This window comes from Pteropus alecto, unplaced genomic scaffold, assembly GCF_000325575.1.
Source record: "Pteropus alecto unplaced genomic scaffold, ASM32557v1 scaffold25, whole genome shotgun sequence".
Taxonomy (NCBI): Eukaryota; Metazoa; Chordata; class Mammalia; order Chiroptera; family Pteropodidae; genus Pteropus; species Pteropus alecto.
The window spans coordinates 23,643,257-23,650,877 of NW_006441955.1; positions in this window are offsets into that span (position 1 = coordinate 23,643,257).

The window sequence follows — 7,621 nt, forward strand, 5'->3', positions numbered from 1 at the left end:
TACTCCAACCCTTCCTTCACTCCAAGCCCTACTCCAAGGGCCAACTGATAAGATTATATTCTGCTCTGTCTTGATGACTGCTTACTTTTTTTGCATAGATTTTTGCTCATCTTAGTATTTTGAGATAAGGAGGGAGGGACTCAGCACCTAGACCACCAAGAGTAATGCTTCCAGATTCCATTCTTATCTAAGATTTCTGCCTCACTTAGTGAGACTCTGATTGCTTTCCTTTGTTCTAGCCATTACTGTGGTCATAAAAACATAGATCCTCATGGCCTCCTGCTTTCCATGCTGACAGTGCCTTAAAACAGCTTACTATCTAAAACTCTGTTCCCCCAAATCCACTGATTTAGTATATTCTATTTCTATTAATATAACACAAATTATTCCTAAGCATATGTAACCACACAATTATATCTTTATAAACCCTCTAACCAAACATTTTCTATGCTTATTAATTAAACTAATAAAATTCCCAATAAAATTTCATACAGATCTATATTATACATCATATCACACTATTTTGCCTTTTAAACTGAGAAATTCTTAAACACTTTGGCATATGACTATACATCTAGAATTAGTCACAGATCAGTATTAAAATGCAAGGTCTTTGGAGAAATGGACTAATTGTACATCTTAAAAGTCTATATTTTTCGGCCCTCATTTTGCCTTGCAACATATCAACTATCACTTAATTCTCAGATTGATCCATTATGGAATAGCAATGTCTATAGCCAGGGAATCCGGCCCCAACGCTAAATGTTCATTGAATTACATTCAACAGCAAATTATATTCTTCTAAGAAAACAACATTATAGCCTTATAACCAATAATGCTGAATTCTTTGCTTTCTTTCCAAATAGATATTTTCAAGAAGCCAAACTGACTTAGGAAAAGAGGGTTTTGTTCATGTTTGGGTCTACATTTTCTCAACAAGCCAGGAGGTAACAAATAGCATTTTCAGAATTTTTTTTTTTTTTTTACCAGAATAGCAAACTGTTCAGCCATTGGTGGAAATTTCCCATTTCCCTTAGGAAGTGTTGATGAGAGCCCTGCCATCATCCCACTAAATACAGCCATCAAGGGACAAGTGCAGATAATACTGGCATCCCCTAGGCACAGAGTTGGAACACAAATTTCAGGAGCTTTCAAGGGACTACTGGGGTCTGGAAACAGTTTGGAAATTCTGGAAATCTTTTAAAAGAATAATTTGAAATCATAAAAAAAAATTCCATTTTAACTAAATTCGAGAAATGCATATTGAGTGCCGACTATGCACCAGGTATATATATAAGGTACCAGTGACACATAGATCAGAAGACACACTTATCTCAATGGGTTTACTGACTATGGAGGGAGATAGAGTTATACCTAATTAGCTGATGCATGCCACACTGTGCCATGCATTCCAATAAAGGCATAAGGATAATAAGAACAAGAATGTAAATACAAACACAAAAACAAAGACAAATATAAGACTAGTTAACACTTGCTGAGTGCTTACTGTGAGCTCTAAATGCAAGATCTCTTTTATCCCCCATGGCAACCTATCAGATGTAAGTTAGCACTCTCCATTTTGCAAGCAAAGAAATGCTATTGGAAGGAGCAGACAGAAGTAGCAAATTCTGCCTTCAGGCATTGGGAAAGGCTTCATAAAGGAAGTAACATTTGTCGGGATCATCAAATCTGGTTCCCCGTATAGCCCCCACCAGGCAGTGATGGAACTTCATAATAAAGTCACTAATAGAAATTACATACTGGGGGATTTCCAATGCAATTGCTAATGGGGAAATTGCTTATACTAGATGACTAAATATGTTGTTCTAGGTCATTAAAATTGTATTATGCATATGCTGAGGTTGGGATTGACTAAAACATTATGGAGAGCTGCTAATCTGATCACTAGACCATGTTTAGTAAATTTGCTGAGGGATGAGCCAAAGTTAAAAGTATAAATCCAGCCGTAAATAAGGAAATAATTGGACTGCCTGCATCAGTTGATGAGAATTTTTGGCCTGCTGGAACCTTTTTAAAAATTTATTTTTCACAAAATATTTTGTGCATTCAAAAAAATTATGTCTAGCGAATGGCTAAGGTATAAAGAATGATTAAGTGAACGTCATATGCCCAGAGCCAGCTTAATAAATAGAAAATTACTAATTCTGGTAAAGCCCCCAATATCCTTCCCCATTAGTTTTTTTTTTTTTTTTAATTCTCTTCCCTCTCCACCAAGGATTATGGCTATTTAAAATAGTTTTGTAACATATGTATGTAACCTAGAAATATATGCTACTCATTTTTGTACATTTGAACTTTATTAAATGAAAACATACTCTGTGTATTCTTTTGTGAATTCCTTCTTCACTCCAATTATGGTTTTGATTCTCATCCAGGTTCAAGCAGAGAGTTGCATACAATCATCTTCACTACAGTATAGTATGCAAATTATTGATCTATCCTCCTGTCAATGGACATTTGTTTAAACAGTATGAATATTTTTATACGTTATGCATATATATGAGCAGATTTTTCCTACAGTATACACCTAAGAATGAAATTGAACATGTTTTCTTCAAATTTAGAAAATAATGGCAAATCATTTTCCAAAATGGTTGTACACTCTCACAAGGTCTATGTATCTCACACACTCAGCAAGACTAGTATTATCCAACTTTGTCCGTTTGATGGGTGTTAACTACTAATCTACTGTAGTTTTAATTTGTATTTCTCTGGTCACTAATCAGGTTGAATTCTTTCTATATAGTTATTAGCATTAATGTTTCTTGCTGTGTGAAAAGTCTTTTTGATGTCTTTTGACCATGTTCCTCTCAGGTTTTCTTTTTAGTTATTTGTCTTCTGAAAAAAATCAATTTTTATATTAACATAATCAAATTATTACATTTTCATTTATGGTTTATATTTTGTGTGAATTGTTTAAAATTACATCCCTACCTGAGGGAATGATTTTATCCTATATTCTCTTTTAGAAATTTTAAAGATTTCCTTTCCCTTTAAACTTTTTCACTTGAAATAGACTTGTTTAGAATGAGGCAGAGATCTAATTTTACCTGTTTCCACAGGGAAAGCCAGTTGTCCTAATACCACTGATTGCATCGTCCATTTTTCCCCCTTGGTTTGCAATGCAAGCTCTATATTTGTCAGGTTTCTATATATGGGTGGGTTTGTTGATGGCTCTAGTCTGTTTAGGTGATCTCTTTATGTAGCCATACATCAAGCTGATATAAAGCTTTATGACAAATCTTTATAGTTGGTAGGTCAAGTTCCCCTACATTTTTTCTTTTTTCAAGCTGTTCTTGGCTGTTTGATCTTTCCTCTTTCATATACATGTTAGATGCTGTCTATAAAGTTTCAACAAGAATTCAATTGCTATTTTAATAGATCAATTATGGGAGACCTGATCATCTTATCTAGGAACATGTTATGTTTCCATTTATTTAGGTCTTTAATGTCTTTCAGTAAAATTGTGTACTTATCTACATAAAAGACTTAGATGCCTTTTATTAAATTTTTCAATATTATATTTTTGTTACTATTTTAAAATATATTTTATTTAAAATTAACACTATAATTATTGGTTGCTATTGCATGGCTATGCAATTGACTTTTTAAATTAAATTATCAGGGTAACATTGGTTAATAAAATTATATAGGTTTCAAGTGTACAATCCAATAATACATCATATATAAAGGAGGTCAAACATATGAGACAGAAGGAAATTTAACTTTGGGTGGTGAAAACACAAAGCAATTGACTTTTGAAAATTAATCTTATATCTTACAATCTTGTTAAATTCTCCTAATGTGTGTCTGTGTCTGTGTGTGCACATGTATGTAAATTAAGTCTACTTGGACAATTTTCATGTCATCTCTGAAAAATCAGTTGTATTTATTTCTTTCCAATCGTGGCAACTTTTATTTCTTTGTCTTGCCTTACTTCAATAACTAAAACCTCTAGTATAATGTTGGATAAAAGTCATAACACTTGGCTTCCAAAAATTGGAATATGTCAATGACCTTCTTGCACAGGAGCCATGCTAATATTCTTGGCCTCATTTCATTGTTAGTTTATGTGCTGCCAAAGGGAAAGATAGTTAATCTCTGCTGTCCCAGGTGGCAGCTGGCCTCTCCTAGATGGACATGCTAGGACCTGAGATGATTGCACAGATGAGCTCTGCCTCTGAGGAGGGAGAGACTGCTTCCAAGACAACAAATTCCAGCCCTAGAATCATTTATTTGACCATATCTCTTTCTAGCCCACCTCCTTGAATAAAACTTTCATCTCTTAGGCAGCCATGCCTTTTGTGTACATACTCTTACTTCAACTACTTTGCAAAGTGAGACAACATTTCTGCTATGACATGAGCAGAAAGAGATCCCAGGCAAAAGAATTACCAGTTTTCCAGAGCAGTGGTCCCGAACTTTTTTGGCACCAGGGACTGGTGCTCCTATGAGAATATAATGCCTGATGATCTGAGGTGGAGCTTAAGTGGTGCTGCTAGTGCTGGGGAGAGGCTGCAAATACAGATGAAGCTTCACTTGCCCACCAGCCGCTCACCTCCTGCTATGCGGCCCAGTTCCTAACAGGCCACAAACCTGTAGTGGTCCACGGCCTGGGAGTTGGGGACCCCTGCTCTAGAAGACCAAATTTGCATTGGTATTAATACACTTGAGTATCTTGCCAGCCCCAGATGTGTCATCTTTATTATCTCTGTAATCAAGCGAATGTGCTTAGGCTTTTCAATATGTAGTTTCTTACCTTTCCTTCGAAATCCCTATTAGACAAATTAGAATTTCAGCAGCCAGTGGCAGATTTTGGTCCACACTACCTTTTTCAGGCTGATGAGAGTGAAATTGAGCATTTCAGGCTTAACTCCAGTGGATATATAATTTACTGAAAAAACTGAGACATTGACTGTAAAAAAGGGTGATAAATAGATAAAATGCTTGAACGCAGGTGTAAACTGTGACTCTCCTGAAAAAAAAAAAAAAGGATATATAACCAATCCAACTCTACCACTTTCATAAGTGCCATTTCTTTCTCTAGTTCCTCCTCCTCACCACATTTCTTCCTGTCATGTTTCATCCCTAATTCAAATGGTTTTCAGTCTTATTTTGTGAAGGATTCACCCAACCACCATCCAACCTACCAGTCCATTTGGAAACTGTGAAACTGCAAATGAGGTGTAACTGAAGTACCTCATGAAAAATCATTTGAAAAAACCTCTGATTGACCTCAAATGCTGTGTTTCATATCCTTTATAGTATTGCAGAAGATAAGATTCTAATCTTCTCATCTGTACTTTTCTTTTCAAATTACATTATCGAAATTTCCCGTTAAAGTCGATGTCATACGTTACTTAACACATCTACACACACATAAAATATAGCATAAATGGTGTATTTGTCCTTGATCAGGGAAATTTGCTGTAAACAGCACCACATTAAGATGCTCTTTGGTCTGCTTTTTGTGTTTTATTGGTAATACTCAGAGAAAAGCATTTCAATTGTTTTCAAAGAACATTTAAATGGATTTCCAGCTTATTCTGCCAACCTGAAAGGCTTGATAGGCTGCACTTGCCTGGACACTTTTGCCACAAACCAACATCATTCTACACCAGAGTTATCACTTATTAATTGCATTTTAATTGGTTTCAACTATTGTCAACTAACAGGAGGTGACCATTCAGTACAGTAGATATGAACTTGAAAGAGAGTGAAGTAGGGGCTATGCCTATTGAAGAACTATCTGGCTTATGTGAAACAGATAATATAAGTTCCACAAACTACGTTTTCTGATAACTCAAATAGTCTCCTAATGGTCTCCAGTTTTATGTTTGCATAGGAAATTAAAATGTTCATCTGCCAAGAAAGATAGATCTAAAGAGCTAGATTTGAGGCCACCACAGAGACTAGTCTTACAGCTACATGGAAATTGAGAAGCTCACAAAATAGCACATGCTAATAAAATCCATATTTATTGAATTCCTACCATGTGTCAAGTTTTTATCATGTTAAAAGCTTAATAGTTATCATCTGATTTATCTTTATGCTCCTGTGATGCAGTTACTACTGTTGTCTCCATTTTACAGATAAGAAAACTGAGTAACTTACTTGAGCTCATAACATAAGAGTGATAGAGCTGGGATTTTGTTCCGAAGCTGGTGCCCTTAAGTATCAGAGTAAGTAGTATGGTTTTCTGTATGTATGAATTAAGTGCCAAACCTCTGATGCTGGCTTTCAGAATCTCTTGCCGCCTTATTCTGCAAACTCACCCAGCATGCCAAAGACATGCTTTTATTCATGCTCCATGACTATAATAAGATACAAACTTATTTATTCATGCACACATCAATTCATTCACCAAAGATATATACTACTACATCTATTTTAAGGAGGGAGTCTTGCTCTCAGACTGTAATAACAAAAGAAGATTTCACAGGTGAGGCTACAGTTGACCTATTTCTTCTGAAAGTGAGGACGGGAATCTTTCCAAGTTGGAATAAATAGAATGTGACAAAACACAGAGTTAGGAAAGCATAAGGATTGCTTAGGGAAAATGGTGGTTCATTGTGGACACAGCATAACATACTGTGATAGGAAATTCATTTAGAAAGGTAGATTGGTCCAGATCACAGAAGTTATCAGGTTAATTTGAGAAGCCACAAATGTCCCTCCAAAAGTGATAGTTCCTTGGAGTTAAGGACCATGATGTTCATTTTAGTGATCCCCTCTCCCAGAAGGACATTGCATGGTGTCTAGCTCATTACAGACATTTGTAGATATGCTAAATATATAAAGAAATAAAATGTCAGTCTTCCCAAGGCAATATGCTTTTTTTAAGAAACATGGATCACATCCTTAAATGAAAGGAAGTGCATTCAAGTGGTTTAGTGGGGCTGGCATAAGAAGATAGAAAAGAATTTAAGGAGTTAGCAGCATCTCCACAGAATTCCTGAAATTGTGTGAACAAATTAAAAGCTAACATTTTCCATGCTCATGCTATGTGCCAACCAATGTCCTTGCTGTTACATTTAACATCTCACTTAACAAAACTTATGAATACATACAATTATTATGCTCAGTGTACATTCATAGGTACTGGGGCCATTTGCAATCTTTGTCACGTTAAACTAAAATTAGTGTGTAACTAGAATTTACAGAAGCCTCTAATTTATGATTCTATTAAATCTGACTACTCTTCAAGGCTTGGCAACATTGGAAACCTTCTCCTATGTGGATATACAGACCTAGTCAAAATTTTCACTGTTTAGGGAGAGAAACCTTGTCATTAGAATATGATTATTAGTGTTGTCGTGATTGATCAGGTACCATGCTTGCTTTTTAATTACTATTACTTTAGCACTGTTATTTTTACTTCAATTTTTTATGGGTTAATAAAGTCTAAAATTGGTAATGACTTTTGGGTAACTAACATGGAAGAATCTGAGTATTTCGTTCTACTCTAATTTTTTTTTACACTAGAACATTAGGAATGAGTAAAATAGATGAATCAAGGAATCTTTTGCTTCACCTAAGCAGTAAAAGAAGGAAGGAAGGAAGGAAGGAAGGAAGGAAGGAAGGAAGGAAGGAAGGAAGG